The following is a 21,290-nucleotide window of genomic DNA, read 5'->3' as shown; positions in this document are numbered from 1 at the left end:
TTATTCATTAAATTCCTACACTGCCCATTTCACCTATAAATGCTGTTTATAATGCACAGTATCAACTAAGCCAACTCAAAGAAACCATATGATCTCTTAGCACAAAGTATAAATCCAGATATTAACATTTAATTGGTAGAAAAATTCAATATGAACTTCAGATCATGGCTGCAATTTTATAACTAACAACATCCCTTCACCCCAATATCCCCGTAAGACACTGGACTTTCAGATTTCAGTGATCAGAAATATGTCCAGGGGCAGTCAAGGATATGAAAATAGTGGGTATAACCAGGCAATCAAGGCTCTATTCCTTTTTATACCTGTGCAATGCAATTTTAAAAGCAACAGGGCTTCAATTGCCTGATCATAAGCGCCATTTTGTCACTCACTCTTGCAAATGCCCCTATCTTTTTTCCTTGAAATTCCATATTTAGAACATAGCACCTAGAACAGGGATGTCAAACTACTGGCCCATGGGCCAGATGCGTCACGACAAAACCGCGCCCACCCCATTGCCGGCAATGGGAAAAAAGTCGCAATACATCGCATGACATCATGTGACATCGCGAGTTTGACATGCCTGATCTAGAATAATAGAATTGGAGAGGACCGTGGAGGTCTTCTAGTTCAACCCCCTGCTCAAGCAGGTGGCTCTATTCCATTTCAGACAAATGGTTGTCCAGTCTCATTTTGAAAGCCTCCAGTAAGGGAGCTTTTAATAGGTATTTTAGAATTTTAAATTTTAAAAGGTGTTCTATTTTTGTCAAATCCTTGGTGCTCTCTTGGCTTAGTTGTTTGCTTGCAGATGTTTTATTACCCAACTAGGTAACCTCATCACTGCTAGTGAGTGTGAGTTTTGCTCCCTATTTATACACAGTATAGTTTGCCCTGTCAATGATTTGGGTTGTAGTTTTTTTCCTGGTAGTTCCTTGATTAAGAGATTGTTTTCTGCTTGATTGTTTGTATAGTATTGATCTCTGCTTATGTGTGTGTATTTACACAGCTCTCTTGTGGGAGGTTGGATTTTTCTTTGGTAATGGAGAACTTGATTAGTTTTGATTGCTTGTCTGATGTACATTTATAGACTCTGTAGGTCCCAAAACATTTAATAAATATATTTACAGATACCATCTAAAATATTCCCTTTAAGAGTCATCTGGTAAAATATTCCATTGATTTATTTTTTAAAAATTGGAATAAAGTGATTTATCTTTTCAGTGTATTCATAGATCTTTGTTGTTAGCATGAAGTAGTCAGCCGTATCCCAAACCTGCCCCAAACTCCCCAAATATTCTTAGTATTATAAACCTAATTTGTATTGGTTGTCTAGGGAATAAATACTCCTGGAATAATCATGCATTATATCGATGTTTAAGAATATATTGTTATTATTGTAACTATTATTTGTCTGACTACTATTATTCCTATTTCTGCTGCTATCAATCCACCTGAATCTCATTCTGAGCACTCACACAGTTCAGATTACACCATTAGTATTTCTCTAAGTACCCAGCCTTTCACGCTGAGTCTCAAAGTAATATACTATGTTGAAAATTCAATAAGGTAACGTGTGCAACATCATGTAAAGCAGGAGAAAGGAATGGCTAAACAATATGATGAACTCATAGAAAATCAATGGGGTATTCAAACAAGGTAGAAAAGAATGGATAGATTGGTCTGTTTTTTGCTTATTCTCTCAGATACCGAAAAGTTCAATGAGCTATGAAGTCAAAATATTTTAAAGCAGCTTACAGACTAGCAAAATAAAAGACTATTACCCGTAAGAATTAGTTCAGTAAATCTAAAAAAAAACAACCCCTGTTGCTGTGGCAAAAGCATGATGGACAGAACCTGTCTCCTCTAGCCCTTCATATGGGATAATCATGCTTTGACAGTAGCAATTTCTCTTCTTATGTCCATGATGTTCTTATTTCGTTCTTCCCCCTCCTTATTTCATGAACAAAGAAATGTAGGCAGTATTACCTCATGGCCATGTGAAGTGGTATTCATGCTATTCCTGACTTGGTGAAAAAGCCTAATGTGTATTACCCTGGCAGTCATGCTCTGCTCTATTTCAGTGTCAAGGCTAGCAATGGATGTTCTCCTTATAGGTTGAAAACAAGCCTAGTTAAGGACAACAATTGGTGAATTCCTCTTGTTGTATTTCTTCTCTCATTGAACATCAGCTGCTGGCAGGATCACTAAAGGCAGATCTTAACATGTGGCTATTACTGCCTTTTAAGTTGCCTGAGTGACAGGTCCCCAGTGCCTTGTCATGCAGGCTATTTCTGGACATTGGTCTAGTGTTCTTTGGTAAGACTACTAAACTCATAGTCAAAAAAGAGCCTATCCAATTATGCTAACCATGGTTTTAGTAGTCTTTCATAAAATTGCTAATCCATGTACAGAAATAGTCTGAGTGACAGGTCATCAATGTGCTGGACAGGTTATCAGGAACATTGAGCGATATCTCTTCCACTGCCTGCAGCTCAGGCTGAAAGGGAAATTTCTTGTTCATTTCCTTTGGCTGTCATATATTCTTAATCAGCATGTACCTCAGAATGTTAGTACTTAGGTTAGTTAGCAAATGTTAGGCAGCAGATGGTCATGGACAGCAGCACCAGAAGCAAATCACAGAGTGCCCAAAATCTGATAGGGGAAGGCAAAATCACCTCCCCCAGATAATAAAACTGCAAATTGTAGCATTTTTCCTTTACTTTAATGCCACCATCAAAGAACAGTATGAAGGAATATATTGTAAAATCTGAAATGTTTTGCAGGATATTACCTCAGAGATTAGGTAACCCATTATGGCTATGATGAGGAGGTGTGATTGGGGAGTGTTAGGAAACATGGGCCTGCCCTTCCCCTTGAATCCCCTTTAAACATTTAATTTTAGCAATTTCCCTTCCATCTTTTGCCCTTTCCATTCACACTTGACAAAGTCGTTCTTAGTTAATGAAGATAATTGGGGTCAGGAATTCTGTCATTAAGTGTGACAGCCGTAAATGACACCAGATGATCACACCAACTTAACAATAACAATTCTGGCAATTCCAATTGCAGTCATTAAGTGAATCCCACATGGTCATTATGCACAATGTCACATGATTGTTATTTGTGACCTTCTGTCAGACTCCCATTGACTCTGCCTATAGGAAGCTGTCAGGGAAGATCATAAATGACGATCTCATGACTACGGGATGCTGCAACTGTCACAATTATGAGCTGGTTGCCAAGTGCCCAAATTGCAATCATGGGACCATAGGGACCCTGCAATGGCTGCAACCTCTAAGACCTGCCATAAGTCTTCTTGTTCACCAATGTTACAACTTTGTAAGTTGTTAAATGATCATTAACCCATATTTACTTAGTTCCTTTCAAACCCATTACATCACCTCTGTCACCAATATTTCTTCAGGTATTGGAGGAGAGGAGAGGAGAGGGGAGGGGAAGAGAGGGGAGGGGAGAGGAGAGGAGACACCACTATTTCATTTGGGAAAAAAGAGAGGATGTGTTGATGTCTCTGCCAGTTTTCCTGTATTGGCCACTTTGATCACCTTCAAACCCCCTCTCCCCATTAATAAGAAATGGTTGATTGGTAGCTGGTCAGTTTTACCTCTTCCACCTGCAGGCTTTAGCTAGCCGCAAAATCATGGCAGGATTGGCCTCCTATTTCTTTGAGGCTATTTCTGTTGAAAAAAGAAATAAACCAACATCAGGTTGGCCTAAGGAAATCCAGATTTCTGAACTCTGGTACATTTTTCCTAGAGTGATCTTACTGATGATATGTTTTCAGTTTAGCTGGTGAAGTGCTGAGAAGATGGCAGCAAAATCAGACAGAATAAAGACTGTCTCCTTTTGGCTTTGTTGGCTGCCAAAAATGCATTTAACATGATTGAAATATTGAAGAAATGTAAATTATTTTTTTTTTCCTCAGATAAAACTATATTCTTCAAATCTCTCTGCTGGAATATTTATTAATGAGATCATTTCAGCGACAAATACAATTATACATATGAACTATCATGAATGTCCTTTATTTTCTCTAATTTTCAATATGGTATTAGAACTATTGGTTTGCCTAGTATAGTTTTCTTATTAGCTAACAGGAAATCTAGTTAGTTAAGTTTGAAGAAAAAAATTGCTGTTATATGTTAATAATGTTTGGATGTTTCTCAATCATTAGCCAAAAAATCTCTACCTAAATTTGTAGAAATGGTAGATGTGCAGTTCATGGAATAAGTCAAAATTATGCCAATTAGCATAGTTTCAGTAAATACAGATAACAACAACAACAACAATAATAATAAAGTTGGAAGGGACCTTGGAGGTCATCTAGTCCAACCTCCTGCTCAGGCAGGAAACCCTATACCATTTCAGACAAATGGCTATCCAGTCTCTTCTTAAAAACTTCCAGAGTTGGAGCATTCACAACTTCTGGAGGCAGGTTGTTCCACTGGTTAATTGTTCTAACTGTCAGGAAGTTTCTCCTTAGTTCTAGGTTGCTTCTCTCCTTGATTAGTTTCCATCCGTTGCTTCTTGTCCTGCCTTCAGGCATTTTGGAAAATAGCTTGACTCCCTCTTCTTTGTGGCAGCCCCTGAGATATTGGAACACTGCTATCATGTCCCCCCTCGTCCTTCTCTTCATTAAACAAAGTGCCTTTTTTTAATTGCCCCAAATTGATTAAAAACCTGAGGATAATATCCCCAGGAAAATATCTTGCTTAGTGGAAAAGGGTCTCTGTATGTATGTATTACTCAATGAAAATGGATATTAAGAGGTATGTGTAAATACAATTCAGCTTATGGAAAAATATTATTATGATAAAAAATAATTTTTGTATCAAGACTTAGATGTTTTGAGAGCAATACCTATGCTGGTTCTACTAAAATATTTTTAATAGATTAATAAATTAATGGTTACCTTTTTAAGGGAGAAATAACTATTTGAGATCTCTGTTAAAGTTGAATCTCTCTTAGGATGATGGTGACTTTAATTTTTTTTAATTTTAAGCAATATCCTGGGGCATACTTGTGAAATGGAATCTTGTTTTACTATAATGAAAATGATACTTTTTACCATTGTGGATTCAATTTCTCCAAAGTGGTTGAATGTGTTTTAAAAGAACAAATATTTTTTTTTAACAGAGTCACATATTTTGGTCATATATAAAATAATGGGGAAAGAAATGTGTGGCTCTTCGGTAAGATTCAATGAAAACATTAACCCAACACGGGGTACATTCTGTGGAGTCCTTGGTATTCTCTGAGCTTGGGTGTTTTTTAATTTTTTATTTTGCAGACATTTCATTATCCAATTACAGTAGGTAACGTCATCGATGCTCAAAGGGAGATAGAAAAAAATATAGAAAAAAGAAGATAGGCTCAAGATCCAGAAAGATCTGGACAGAGTTGAACACTGGGCCTATCTAACAAAATGAAATTTGGTGGTGAGAAAAATAAGTTTTTACACTTAGGCAAGAAAAAAGGTACAGATATAGAATAGGTGGAATCTGGCTCAATAGCAATAACTGCAAGAGGGATCTTTGAGTTCTAGTGGACAATATGAGCTAGCAGTGTGCTTCAGCCACCAAAAAAAAAAAAAAAGCCAATGCAATCCTAAGTTGCATTAACAGAGCAACAAAATAAAGATCACGTGAAGTGTTAGTACAGCTTTATAAGGCCTTGGTAAGACCACACTCAGAATATTGCATCCTGTTTTGGTCAACACAATATAAAAAAGATGTTGAGACTCTAGAACAGTGGTTCTCAACCTTTTTAATGCCGCGACCCCAACCGGTCGTAAGTTGAGGACTACTCAACCGGTCATAAGTCGAGGACTACTCAACTGGTGCAGCACCGTTTGCAGAATGGGACTTTTGGCGGGCTCAGCAGGGCAGAGACAGCCTGGACAATTCTATTGGCTTTTGAAAGCCAATAGAATTAGACTCTATTCAAGAGAGTCTATTCTATTGGCTTTCAAAAGCCAATAGAATAAAAGGGAGTAGCACAGCTAAGGAAAAGGGGGAAAAAATGGCAGACTGCATTGTTTGGCGACCCCCGTGAAATGGTCGTTCGACCCCAAATGGGGTCCCGACCCATAGGTTGAGAACCACTGCTCTAGAAAGAGTGCATAAAAGGGCAACAAAAATGATTAGGGGACTGGAGGGTAAAACATAAAGAACAGTTGCAGGAATTGGGTATGTCTAGTCTAGTGAAAAGAAGGACTAGGGGCAGACATAATAGCAGTGTTCCAATATTTGAGAGGTTACCATAAAGAAGAAGGGGGTGGGTTCCACCTATTTAGTAAAGCACCTGAAGCAGGACAAAAAGCAATGGATGGAAACTAATCGATGAGAGAAACAACCTAGAACTAAGGAAAAATTTCCTAACAATTAACTAGTGGAACGGTTTGCCTTCAGGAATTGTGGGAGCTCCATCAGTTTTTAAGAAGAGATTTGACAAGCATTTGTCTGAAATGGTAGGGTCTCCTGCTTCAGCTGGTTGGACTAGAAGACCTCCAAGATCCCCTCCAACTTTTAACATTTCTGTTAAAAATAACAACAGAGACTAGCAGATCAACCTTGATATATAATATGAAATGAAATATTCACAGAAGTAGAATTGGAAGCAGCTCAACAGTCTACCCAGGGCAAAGAAATTGAGGCCTTGCCAGAAACAGCTCAAATTGTAGAGGCAAACTAGGGCAGTACAGGAAACCAGCATAGCTGTTGAATTGCTTTCATTCCCAAGCCAGGCACTCTCTCCTTTGCCTTCTTCTCAGAAAAAAACAAAGCCTTCCAACAACAACAACAACAACAACAACAACAAAATCAGAATTGAAATGCAGAATAACTGCACACCACAAAAACAGCAGAATAAGATTGCCAGAGTTGAAGCTTGTTCAAGGAAACAGCTAGCATGAGAATGAAAAGATGCCAATAATTCACACACCCATACCCACTCAGTGACTGCAAGGGGATGCTGTGGCAAGAGAACAACACTGGCTGCTTTAACAATGTTGTTTCTTCTATGTCTGATGCCACACACCGGCAAGTAAATCATAGGACAATCAGAAAATGGAAAGGGGAGAAAGAAACTACTTCAGGAGAATAACTTCAGCTTAAAGTAATTTAAATGCAGAAAAAGGGTGAAAAAACACATTCCTTTATGACAGCAGGAATGACAAGAGAAGTTAAGTGTAAACACCATGATGAAGCCAGGCTTTAAACACACACACACACCACACACACACACACACACACCCTCCTCCTCCTCCTCCTCCTCCTCCTCCTCCTCCTCCTCCTCCTCCTCCTCCTCCTCCTCCTCAGGTGTCAAGGGAAATACAAAATTCTGGCTCTTGCTCTTCTAATAGCCTCAACCATTGTTATTTGTTGTAATGTGTCTTTGATGTTATCTCTCCATCTTCTTCTGGGTTTGCCTCATGTTCTTTGGCCTTTTCCTCTTTTTGTATATGTCTTGTATGGTATGGAATCCCACAACATCCTCTCCAGGTGAGCAAACCATTTTATTTGCTGTTTTGGTATGTATTTAAGATTGGTTGTATGCCAATTTACACACACACACACACCACCACCACCACCACAAAATTAGATTGTGTGAATTTTGGAAGGGAAGCAGCACTAATTCTCCCCCCCCCCGTTTTAAGGCACTCGGCTGATGTCATAAACCAATTTTATAACTGATTAGACATTCTTACATAAGAAGTAAAACAGAATTTAGAGGTAAAAGAGCAGGAAAAACTCCCTCCTATTTTATGTTTCATGGAAGTTAATTGCAGGAAAGGAAAGGTTTTCTAATATTCTTAAAAGTATGCAAAAACCAATAATAGACGAGAATATTGGTAGCTCAGGTTTGAACTATGGGGTCCTTGGTGGTCCCTCAGCTTGGTGATTTTCTTGCAGACATTTCATTACTCAACTAGGTAACATCAACAGTGCAACACAGACGATGTTACCTAGCTGGGTAATGCAATATTTGCAAGAAAATCACCAAGCTCAACGACCACCACAAATCCCACAGTGTGCAAAGAATTTGATCACTGTAAATTCTACCAGAGCAGAATCAGGCTTGTACTGTTCAGACTAAAACACTGTCTTGCTCAGCCCCACTCATCTCACAAGATTGTTGTAGAGCAGTGGTTCTCAACCTGTGGGTCGGGACCCCATTTGGGGTCGAACGACCATTTCACGGGGGTCGCCAAACAAGGCTGTCCGCCATTTTTTCCCCTTTTCTTTGGCCATGCCCCTGGCACCCGGTGATGTATAAGTAGTTGGGGGTCACCACAACATGGGGAACTATATTATGGGGTCGCAGCATTAGAAAGGTTGAGAACCACTGTTGTAGAGGAAAATGCATTTTGGACATCATGAGTTTTGTAAAATAAAGACCATATATAACTCTAATGAATACTGGAAATGTATGAATATATTGTGGGATAGAGGCCCCAACCACTTCAAGCCATTCATCACATTTGGGACTTTGAGGCTGTCCTGTGGAGGTATAAGAGCAAAAAAAAAAAAAAAAAAAAAAAAGAGAGAGAGAGAGAAAAGAAAAGAAAAAAAAGAAAGCAAATTTCCTTCTAAGCATCCCTTTGAAATATGCAAAATGGAACAGTTTTGATGAATATGAAAGAGTCATCTGTGGTGAGATAAGAGGCAAATAAATTTAATACATAATAATAAAATAATAATACAAAAGCTTTCTGAACTTAGAACATTTGTCAGCTGGAAGGTTTTATTATGCATTATTAAAATTTTTGCTCATTCCTTTACCTGGAGAATATAGCAACTCATGTTTTGTCCTTTGGGCATTATCTTTATCAGTATTTGAGATCGAAGTCAGCAGTGTCTCATCCAACAGTTTTCATCTGACAATCATTTATTTTCCTCTGTTATGTATTTGGAAGCAACGCATCAACATTCTAATTGACATAATAGCAATTTTATGTTTGTTATTGATTAACACACTTTCAAAAGGTCAATAAGTATTTTAAGCACTTTGCTGATACAGTACACACTCCAATTATCCTGAAGCATTCATAATGATTTTGTTAAATGTCAATTAAATTCAAGCGTTGTTTCCTACCAGAATGACACTGATATGTAACGAAGTGTAGAACTTTGATACTTGATTGATTGCGTATTTTTTTCAGACAATTAGTCCACAGTTAAGTTGGCCTTGCATTGAAATGACAGGGCCTTGTGTTCAATTAAAGAATATAATTTAAAAGCAATGAATGAGTAATCACTAGGAACTAACTGGGTAAATTCTAATATGATAGCAATGTCATGGTCCCGACAGACAGAGACGAATAAAGCACAACTCTGAGGCTTGCAAATTCTTCAAAGAACATGTTTATTAGTTACAAAGTATAGGCACAGTTAAGAGTGAAACCAAGTCTGGATACACAAGTAACAATTTTCCAATACAAAGTTAAATGTCCCACCCATAAAACTATGCAGCAACTATGTTCCCAAATATGATTATTTGGTGGGCTTTTTATGCAACACCCAGTCTGCAGTCTTGGGAGCAGCTGATGATCTTGGTTCCCATGGGACAAAAGATTATTTTGACTAACAAAGCACCTGGGCAACCCCTCTCCTTCCGATCTATGTGACAACCTAGAATGAAAAGGAAAATGGCTGCAGCCATGCTCATTTGTAGAGTTGACAAGCAACTTTCACCATTAAGAACCATTCTACATAGAAACAAATAGGTTTTTTAAGCACCAGATTATTAGTTGATATAGTCTGATCTCACACAGAACATAACCACCAGGAAGATAGTCTGTCTTGCCAAATTTTAGAGATTTTAGGGTTGATACTGAGCTGTGGTGGAACAGTGATTAGAATACAGTTTTGCAGGCTAACTTTGCTCACTGCCAGGAGTTCAATTCTCATGACTCAAGCTTGACTCAGCCTTCCATCCTTCTGAGGTTGGTAAAATGAGGACCCAGATTGTTGGGGCCAATATGCAGACTCTGTAAACCCCTTAGAGAGGGCTGTAAAGCACTATAAAGCAGTATATAAGTCTGCGTGCTATTGCTATTGGTATTTTAAGCCTGCCCAAGTAAGTGATTATTTGATGCAAATCAACAATTTGAGATTTGAAGAGACCTTATTCAATTAGAGCTTGCAATTTGAAGGAAAATCAATTCTACTTGGGTTCCTATTGTTCTGACCCATATAGCTCTATGGCCCATATAGCTCTATGGCCCAGCTCTATGTTGGAGTGTCTGGCAGTTATTGGGTTAAATGCTAGGTATGTGGATGGTCAGTGGGAGGAGTTCCAAAGGTCTTTGGGAGACTTCCTGGACACAAGCCACATGGGAATCTCTTTGTCTGTAAGAAGCATGGGCCATGGAAGGTCTCTCTATAAGCATAAAGATGGTGTGAAGAGCAATAACACTTTCTTACCTAAAGGAAGGATCTAAAAGATGAACAAAGATGTATTTCCAGCAACAACAATCACAACATGAACGCAAGTAATCTTTCTCATTAAAATATATTTTGTTTATTATAAGATCATTTCTTTTGAGTTAACTATCTGACAGGATTTAAAAGAGATCACTTAAGTTTGTGTCAGAATACCTATAGAAATTACACTTCTTGATGAACCATAGCTTTCTCAGAGTTGTTGATTAACAAATGGCTTATTACCTTCCTCATTCATAAAAACACAAATCAATTGGTTAGAATAATTATTAAGAGATGGGCATCTTGTATCAAAATAACATGTCTGCATTCCATGTTTGAATATGGTTAAAGAAATAAAAAGATTTTGGATATAAATGAATCTTAGTTTAAGAGGGATGAGCCCCTCAAGTAATATAGTATTTTCTCTTTCTTTTTTCTTTTGTTTTTTGACATAAGAAATATAAAAATGTTGGGATGGTTTATATAAAGGAAATGTTTTAAATACGTAAGTATAATTGATCTTGAGAAAACTTCAGTTGATAAAAATGCTTTGAATAGATCTAAAAGATTAGATAATTGGATTTATTAAATGGAACATTTAAAGATTAAACATATGTTTGAATATGGTTAAAAAGAAAAATTCTGGATATAAATGTATATTAGCCTAAGAGGGACATGTATTTTAAGTAGTATACTATCTTCTTATTTCTTTTTCTTCTCTCTTTCTCTCTCTCTTTTTAAGACATGAGAAATATAAAAGTGTTGGCATGGTCTGTATGAGGAAAAAGACTTAAATACTTAAGTGTCATTAACTTTGAGAAAATCTTAACTGGTAAGAATGTTTTGAACATTGTGGGGGAAACAAATTTAAATAAGAATTTTGTAAACAGGATCTATGACAAGGTAATCAAGATGATCAGTTAGAAAAGAAGCTTTATATTGATGTGGTTATTCTTTGAAGAATTATTAGAAAAATGTCTATATTTTATTGTTATTTATCAAAATAATAAGAATTGTATTAATTCAAAGATGGCAAAAGAGAACATTATTGGAAGAAGAGAAAATCAAGCAAAGCTACTATGTGGACTATAGAATTATAGAAACTAATTGTTATTGACTGTTTTTAAAATATAAACCCAGACAACACACTGTTTACCAAATATTAAGATGATTATATTAAAAAAAATCAATAAAATATTTTTTTAAAAAAAAAACATGTCTGCATTCTAAACCAGGAGGCTATTTATTTTAAATATTCTCCTATTATCTCTTCCTTTTATGAATTGTAAAACACAAACTATTCCAGCATTCTTCAAACATTTCTATTAAATGTTTCAAAACGAGGCCTCAACATTTTGGGATGTGCAACTTTTCCCCACAAAGTTATTAAATAAAGATTAAAAAATGGTAATCACAAACCTGCCTATTTTCCATATCTTTCCACAAGGATGAAAAAAATAATAAGGACAACAACTTTTTATACAGCAGTCAATATGTTACTCTTCAAAGTGATTTGTTTTAAATTAGTTTTTTTAAAACAAGTCTTCTGCTTTTTGTGTATCAAAGTGTTGACTCTTCAGTTGGCCAAGTTGCAATTTCAGGCCACGCTCCTTTATTTCTTATATTAAAACTTAAAAATTACTTCAAATAGTGTCTTAATAGTTCATTAATAATAAATCTCTCTTTTGTGGCATATAGTCTAAAGGAAATGGAGTGGGGTTTTTTTTCTTTGAAATGGGCAAGGGTTCTATCAATAAATTTACACTATAGGACACATTTAAAGAATGTATTTATGAATCCACAATCACTTTTGTTTTTTCCAAAGGGGGAAAAAAAAGACAGGTTTTAATTTTGTAGACATTGCAGAAATGGTTAAAGACTTGCTCTTGTTTTATGCCAAAAATCCTATCATAAAACATATCAAGTATTTATGATGAAAACATTTTAGAGTACTTAGTCCTATTAGCATTCATAGTGTTTGTGTCTTGTTTTTTTGGTTGCAGTACATTCTTCTCTTTTTTCCTTCAAAATTACCCCTGTAATAATTTTAGCTAGGATTGTTCAGATCATAACAGCTTTCTGTCTGAAAAAAAAAGAGAAACACTTGTTGTTAATTGCGAAGTCGTGTCCGACCCATCGCGACCCCAAGAACAACATTCCTCCAGGCCTTCCTGTCCTCTACCATCTTCTGGAGTCCATTTAAGCTCACGCCTACTGCTTCAGTGACTTTCCTGCCATCTGGTGGGTTTCTGGATTTTTGCAAACTGCTAGATAAATAGACAAATGATGTCATGAAGCTAACTTGTGGGTCTACTAGATGATGTTATAAAGACTGAGACGTGTCTTGGAAGGAACAATATCTTACTAAAACACAAAAACTGCATTCCACACAGGTCTATTCAGAACAGTTTACTTAACATTACATTTCCTTTTAACATCATTTCTGAAACAGAAAGTTGCATAATGCAATTCTGATGATCTGGAAGTGGCCTGGGAAGCTTTCCTAGAAATCCCTTAGATGGGGCCTCCAATTTAGCCTCAAGTTTTATTTGAGCTGTCATTTAGGTGGCATCGTGATTTAGAAGTCAAGATACACAGAAAACTCTCTTGCACTCCAATAATTGTTCCTGTCATTTCAGTAACACCATTGGCTCCCAATGGCATTGCTCAGCTTTTTCTGCCAAAACATTAATTCTGACTCTGGATCTGTATTTCCTGAGTTGAGTGCTATCTCAGCTCAGAAGAATTGAACATTGCCCTTAAATTTGGTTTGGAAAAATGAGTTATACATTGACAGGACTCATCCCTCACTTTCTGCTGTTTAGCTTACTGCTTATATAATAGTTCAATATGAATAAATATGATTTGTGGTTGGCAAGATAGATTTGGTTTTCAGTTGAATGGCATGAATCAAAGTCCTTCTTATTTATTTCCGAGTTCTTGCATGTATGTGATTTTCAGCACTTTCAGCATCAGAAATTAGAAGAACTTTTGAAAAAACAAAACAAAAAACTGGCCTGCCAATCCATACACCTTCTTTCCACCTCCTATTTTCCAAGAGCAAAAATTATCCTTGTCCCTTTGGGATTGTGCAGAAATCTATGTAATGTCCATCCACTTTCTTTTTCAAGGATGCAGATAGGAGATCAGAGTGAAGAAATAGGCAAAGGGATGATGTGAATTTAGAAAGAGATAAAGTATAATTAAACTTATAACTGCTGTAAAAAAACATTGGGAACTGCTTCTTCATGTCTTTCTTTCTTTCTTTCTTTCTTTCTTTTCTATTCATCTTTTTTCTTTTCTTTTTTGTTTTTTTGCACTTCAAGTTTCTGTTTTATTTCTTCTTCATTTCTTGTTCCATTTTAGTTTGCATTAATTTTTATTCTTGCTTTTAAAATAATTAAATTAAGAAAATGTGACTATTGGTGGTTAGTAGCCTGTGACTGGATTGCATAATGAAAAGGACTATTTCGTGCTTTTGATAAAAGAACGGAAGGCGGCAGATGGTGTAGGTATGTGAACTTCCCAATACTCTATATTTTACAATGACAACAAAAAACAAATTGTCCTTCAACCTATCTAAAACACCACCTGAAACCTAGGAGATGATAGATGAGAGAGAGAGAGAGAGAGAGAGAGAGAGAGAGAGAGAGAGAGAGAGAGAGAGAGAGAGATGATAGTAGATTCTACAATCATTAACTATCTTAGATGGCACCATGCCCATACACTGTTTTCCAAACTGCTTTTTTGTTCTCACATCTTTTTCCAGTTCTCATTAACTCCACTAGGCCTTGATTTTCTCAGTCTTTCCCTCCCACTTAGTCTATTCATTCTTTCTTCAGATTTTTGTTTTGCAGTTTGAAGTCAAGCAGAGAAGGCTGTTTTTTTTTTTTTCCCAATGGGCAAGAAAGATTTGTGTCCCATTGTTTTCTGAAGGAGTTATCAAAAATACTTTAAAACTATCCCTATGGCCATTTTTTTCATGGGAAATAGCTGGCTGGTGGCAGTCAGCCATTCTACCTATTCCCAAAAACCCAAACTTAAAAAAAATGGAGACAAGGGGACAGAGAGTCCTCATTGTTTCCCAGGTTTGGAAGATTCATTTTTTTTAGTGTTCTTCTAAAAGAACATGAACACTTGAGCCTTTCAAAGTTTGTTTGACAGAATGTAGCCAACTCAAAATATTTGGGAATATCCAGATTTGGCTGTTTGTTCCAGACTTTGAGCATAACATGTTTTTTTTTTTTTTTATTTCCTGCATACTGCTAGTCATTCTCCTTCTTCCTTCTCAAATGTTATCTTGGCTGCTTTCAGCTGTTTAATTGCATCATTGTTCATGGGCCTGATGCTACATTTTTATATAACATCATTGTCAGTGGCTGAAGAATGATTTCCTCTGTCGAGATCAATTTTCACAAAGGAAAAACGGAATCAGAAGATTCATTTATTCTTTATAGAAAGACAACTTATCAGTGTTCAATATAATTGTTGGGCCATAAGCCCTAACCATATTAAAATGAATTATGCAGAGCGAAATATAAAATTCCTTCTTTAAAAAGTTAATCAAACACGAATTTCTCTATAATTTTTAAAACTGTGAAGAATAATTATTACTCTGGCAGAATTAGAGCTCAGGCTATTTCTTTGATTCATAGGGTTAAAACATAGAACATAGAATAACAGAATTTGAAGAGGTGTTGGAGGTCTTCTAGTCGAACTCCCTGCTCAAGCAGGAGACCCTAGAGCATTTCAGACAAAGACTGCCCAGTCTCTTTTTGAAAGCCCCCAGTGATGGAGTACTCACAACAAATGAAGGCAAGCTATTCCATTGGTTGATTGTTCTCACCATTGGGAAATTTCTCCTTAGTTCTATGTTGCTTCTCTCCTTGATTAGTTTCCAGCCATTGTTTCTTGTCTTGCCTTTTGGTCCTTTGGAAAATAGTTTGATCCTCTCGTCTTTGTAGGAGCCTCTCAAATATTGGAGCACTGCTATCATGTTACACATAGTCCTTCTTTTCATTAGACCAGACATACCCAATTCCTGTAACTGTTCTTTGTATGTTTTAGCCTCCAGCTAAATCCTTCCTTCCTTCCTTCCTTCCTTCCTTCCTTCCTTCCTTCCTTCCTTCCTTCCTTCCTTCCTTCCTTCCTTCTTTCTCTTTCTTTCTTTCTTTCTTTCTTCTTTCTACATTTATATATGGATATATACACAGTTATAAAGGATAAGACAAGATAGCACATAATGAAATCAAATCAATCAATGAATAAGATCCCCAAATTTAATAAGGAAAAAGAGTGTCCCTATATACATCAGCCTTTTCCAATCTGCTGTTTTCCAAATGTACTGAGATTAAAATTACCAACATTCTCAACCATCAATCATTCTGTCTAAAAGTTCAAGCCCCAACACATGAGGAGTGCTTAAAGACGGGGAAGCCTGAGCGATCTGAATCCATATATTAGTCTTGGAATAGGACAGCAGTATTCTTATTAGCATCCTGATATACAATATATCCACGCATTAAAAGACAGAATTACAGTTTTCATATTCTGTTATCAGTTCTGTTTCAGGACAAAAAGGATAAGGTTCCTGTTACCTATGTATTGTAAACTCCGTAAAGTATAAAATCATAATGCCATCTAACTTTCAGCAATAAATGCTTTATGCAGACTTCAAATTACATGTGAGTTAGTAAAATATTCCTTTTGGTTGATAATGTTATTCTGAAATAATGCATTTGACAAACAAAAAAGACCAACAGAGCATGGTATTTTACTTGCTGATTTGCTTCTTTCCACAGGGGCTTATCTACTCATTCCATTTATTCCTCCACTGCTCGATTTATAGGATTTCAGATATCTGCTTAGGCAGCTATTCTCTGGCAATTTTGTATAATTTTCTTCTATTCCTAAGCCCAACTGAAAAATCGATCCAACAACATTTGCCTCACTGTCGGCAGGCCTGCCTTGTTCAGGATGGCAACCTTGAAGCAGATCGTGATACGTGTAAACCTTTCTAACAGGTTAGTGGCAGAAGAGCCATAAAGACTATCTCCCCATATATTTCAGTTGGCATCCAATGTTTTCCACCGTACTTTTTTTTTTAAAAAAAGGGCATGTATATAATTGCATAATTCGAAATGAAACTGCAATCTCCTAGCGAAATCCATCACTGAATGCTTCTGTCCCAATAACTATTTGTTTTTCTAACTGTTGCTTTGAATTATGATGTTATTTTATCCTTATAGGTTGTGTTTCTTTTTCTTTCATACATCCCCATAATTATATCTTAAAAATTAGACTTCACCAAACCTGGTCATTTCAAGCAATTTCTCCCATCCCTTCCCAGCAACATGACTTGTTTGATTTCTAATAATGTTAAGATGTCATGATGCTTATGTCAGATGAGGAGAAAGGGGGTAGAACTGTGATTGGTTTTCAGACTCTAATTACTCTTTGTTGTCATCTTGTCATCCCAAAAAAGAAGATTTATTTATTTCATAAATACATGGGCATAAAAGTGAATGAATATAAAAGGAAGTCATTTCTAGGCTTCACCTATCTGATATTTTAATGTAAACATAGACATTACTCCTTTATTTAAGGGGCCAATATATCTGGTTCTCGTTCTGATTCTGATTCTGGTTCTATCTATCTATCTATCTATCTATCTATCTATCTATCTATCTATCTGTTACAGGTGTCAAACTGCCGGCCTATGGGCTGGATGCATCATGGCGAAACTGCACCCACCCCATTGCCGGCAATGGAAAAAAAGTCACGATACGTCGTGACACATCACGTGACTTTGCAAGTTTGACACCCTGATCTATCATCATTATCATTAAATATCTATCTACTGCCTACTACCTACTACCTACTATCATCATCATCATCATCATCATCCTCAATCATCACACAGTCAGCCAGATGTTCAGACTGGATTTGACATTTTTGTCTAAGAACTATCAAGTTCTTACCAAGGACCTGGGATAGGCAGATCTGGATGTTTGATGTTGTTACAAATATTGTTGCGGGATGGAAGCTGTTCCCAGTAAGGCCACCTTTTGCAATTGACTGATGGCAAATTTGTCAATGCCAATGGTGTTTAAATGGTACTGCAGTTGTTTTGAGTTTATTATTATTAACGTTACTATTATTATCTATCTATCTATCTATCTATCTATCTATCTATCTATCTATCTATCTATCTACCTATCTTGTATTGAAGGAAAAATTTAGAATCTGTTCATCAAGAAGTGTCCACAAGGGGTGGACCAAAAGAAGAATGAAGATGGTGGCCATAATTCTCTTTTTGTTTCTGCATGTGATATAGACACAGTTACAAAAAGTTGTGACTGCCATTTTGATTTTTTTTATTATATCCTGCCCTTCTTTCAGACATCTTTGTTTACATCATTCTTCTGCAGTCTTTCAAGGAGTTAGCCACACAGTTTTGAAAGTAACTTAAAATACTGTAACAACCAAACGCATGCTGTTAGTGTCAACAGCATTTACTGTTAGATAATTTACTGCATGACTGCACCTTTAATTAGATCTTCAGATTCCCCACTAAGACAAGATGCTGGATAGTAATCTATATCTCCACCAATGTATGAGATTTAGTTGTCTTGTAAATTTTGTGGAGGTGACTTGTCTGTGGACAGAAAGTGCTGCTGCTCCATGTTTGTGATGGGGTTAAAAAAAAATGCTATGCATCCTGTAAAAAAAAATATTTAGGAGTTTGCCCAGGTATCTACTCTGCTACTTTGCTATTAGTGGGCAGCATCCTACAACTGGCACCTGTCAAAGCTGTGGCCATACAGTAGTTCCTAAATCCTCAACCAGCACAGCCTCTATATATCTGGGATTTAGTCTTCTGGCTAGGCTACCAGGACTCAGACAACACTATATGATAATTTAGGATCACAATTGTATTTTGGTGGTCTTAGCAATAAGTACCATGTTGCATGGGAATACTTTCTCTGCATACCACTGGCATCATTCTGAAAGCAATTTTAGATGCAGACTACTTCAGTATGTTTCAAAAACATATTTATAATTCAGAAGTAATAACTCTGACACCCGCTGACATATATAGTGCCATAAAACACTTTTTTTTCCACTTTGAAAGTTAACAGTTTTCAAAACTGGAAACCAATTGACACATTTCTAATATTTCAAAGCCCAAACTGAATGTAGTTTGCATATCATATGTAGCAGCACTAATATGTTTCTGAGAAGTCAACAAAATAAACAATATTGTAGAGAAACAACATTTAAATGAAAAGGGGGAAATGCAAGACTATGCTCCCATAAGGTTACAGAGAAGCTATAATCTAATAGCTATTATAAATAGAAATCACTGAAGGTTTCTTAGGTTTTTTTGGGTAAAAAGAATGCTGTTAATCCTAAATCACTTTCCCAAAATTATGTGTTGTGAAAGTATATCAGAATAGATGTTTGATTTCTTTGCATTTGCTTCAGAATGTAACAGATTGCCAGATAAATTTAACTGCAATATCAGATCATGACCCATTTAAAGTTTCTTTTCAACTGGAGAATTAAATAATGGACACTTGGTATTGCTTTATGGCTAAATGGCAGAATTAAAGAAAACAAACACAAATAAATATTGAGTGTCAAACATATTTCAATTTGAATGACAGATCAACATCCTGTTGTGTTACTGGGTGGGAAGCATGCAAATATATATATGAAAGGACAAAAAACCCACACCCACAGATTGCAAATAAAAGAAAAAGAAGGAAATTATATAGGAAATAAAATCAGATAGAAAAGCTATCCTTTCATAGTTCATTTTCCAATTTATATGCTTTATAGTATAAAGCAAACACAGACATTCTGATCTTCATCAGAATATATTTGTGAGGATGTGTCATGTTGGCTGGGAAAAGGCTGGCTAGCAAAGAAAACATAATATCCCTATTATTGTATAATTTCATAAGGCTCTGCCCTTTCTTTTACAGATTGTCTACTTCCAAAGCCACAGGACACACAGTATTGACATATCTGCCAATTTTGAAAGGATTTATACAATATTTTCCCAACTTTCCTATTAAAGACAATGAAGATGTAAGGAATGCCACTTCCTTTCTTTATTATGGGGAAGAAGCTTTTGCTTTCTCTTCACAGTAAAGCAAGCCACGGGGTTCCTGCTGAGTTTCACATATGTATCCCAGCAAATCCAATGGAGAAGATTTTGAGTTGCTCAAACTGCTCTGAACTTGGTGATGTTCCTTATCAGCCTCTTTCCCAACCAATGCAATACCATACAGAAGATATGGTAGCTTTCTTGTCCTTTCCTTTACAAAGGAATACCTTACATGCATTTTGATTGTGCATGGAGATAAGAATGATGTCATCTAAAGTTCTGAATGGGACCTAAGTCATCTGTTCAGCCATGAAGCTGCAAGACTGATTCTAAATTAAGCAGAATCGGACAACTGCCTCAGATGGCACATCTGGAGAAGCTGCAGAATAACAAACTGCATTTCCTAAACCAGGGGTAGGCAACTTTGGCTCTTTTATGACTTGTGGACTTCACTTTCCAGACTGAATTCTTATGGCTCTCTGTGTGATTCTGTTTGTAATGGTTATGAAATGTTAAAATGCCCAAATTCATGTGGTCCAGTATCATGAAAACCGTTTTTGCTAAGTTACTATCTAATGCTGTTTGAAGCAACAATATAAAAATCTTACATCTCCTTCACAAAAAAGGAACCGAAGTAAATGCAACTGCTCTTCCATGCTTGTGTTCAGAACATGTTATATGCTCTTTAAGATTCTGTTATTCTGCCTCAGAAGAATAAAGTAGCATTCCTGGGGATTCTGCTTCCCATCTCCTGACTTGACATCAATCTTGAGAACCTGCCCAAAGTTCTCTTTGTCTTATCTTATACTAAACAAAACCAAGATGAGGTCATTATGAGTTTCTTTTTCATGCTTCTCTCTTTCTTGGGGCTGAGTAGAATCTTTTCTGCAAGCCCCCCCTCCATTTAACCAAGCACATTAAATCAGAATATTTCAAGGCTAACTCAAAACCAAAAGTGCTCTATGAAAGAGATCAGGCTCTTTTAGTATTTTCTTAAATGAGATGGGGGAGCAGGGCTGAGGCAGACCAATTTCACTGGAAAGCTGTTCTGAAGAGCTGGGGTTGCTGCTACTGAGAAGTAGCACCTGAGGCTTACATTGTGGAAGTCATAAATTATCAAATGTTTCCAGCAGTCCTTATTTACAGGTCAAAACCAGTCCTGAAACCGTACCCAGAAACTGATCAGAAGCTGTGCTAAGGCCTGAAAAACAGATGTAATGTGCTTCCCATGACAGGTGCATGACACAGAGGTCACTACATCCCAGTGGTCTCTAAAGATAGTCCCATGTTATCATCCTCCTAACTATACCTCTGTTATATATTCAAGATGGACAATATTTAATATTTATTTGCTATGTATATGTAAGGATGTGGGTCTATACATATGTTGTTCATAGTATGTTTAGGTGTGTGTCATGTATGTGTTTCACTTTGAGAGCGGGCAACTAAATTTCATTTTTGATGTGTGCCATTGTGCCCACAGTACAAAAATGGCAATAAATGTTATCTGATCTATCTTAAGTACAACAAGATTATTGTAAGGCTACATTAAGCGACTCTTGCAAGTCTGAAAGTACAAATCTCACACAGTCTCTTTTTAACTGCTGGATTAGTTAGGGAGGATCTTTTGTAAGTTTCTTTCTCTGTCCTGACTCAGTCGTGGGCTTCTCCCACTCTTTTCTGATTGTTCCTCAGGCAGCATTTCTTCCCCCTCCCCTCTTCCAAGGTCT

At 36.6% G+C, this 21,290-nt stretch overlaps 1 long non-coding RNA gene across 6 annotated transcripts in view; it reads left to right on the top strand.

The window, feature by feature from the left end:
• LOC120299663 overlaps positions 1–20,293 on the top strand; it is a 64,743-nt gene extending 44,450 nt beyond the window's left edge. The window contains exons 1-4 of one of the 6 annotated variants that reach the window (XR_005554464.1): positions 11,220–11,277; positions 12,497–12,686; positions 16,247–16,468; positions 19,436–20,293. This is a non-coding gene — a long non-coding RNA (uncharacterized LOC120299663). Of the gene's footprint in view, positions 1–10,464; positions 10,514–11,217; positions 11,278–11,649; positions 12,687–16,246; positions 16,469–19,435 lie in introns of those variants that run through there. The other 5 variants (XR_005554463.1, XR_005554466.1, XR_005554461.1 and 2 more) reach the window with 5 other exon arrangements.
• Positions 20,294–21,290: the final 997 nt, after the last annotated feature.

Source organism: Crotalus tigris, unplaced genomic scaffold (genome assembly GCF_016545835.1).
Source record: "Crotalus tigris isolate CLP2741 ecotype Arizona unplaced genomic scaffold, ASM1654583v1 scf7180000024305.242232, whole genome shotgun sequence".
Taxonomy (NCBI): Eukaryota; Metazoa; Chordata; class Lepidosauria; order Squamata; family Viperidae; genus Crotalus; species Crotalus tigris.
The sequence above is the reverse complement of the archived record's forward strand: the minus strand, read 5'-3'. Positions and strand labels throughout refer to the sequence as shown.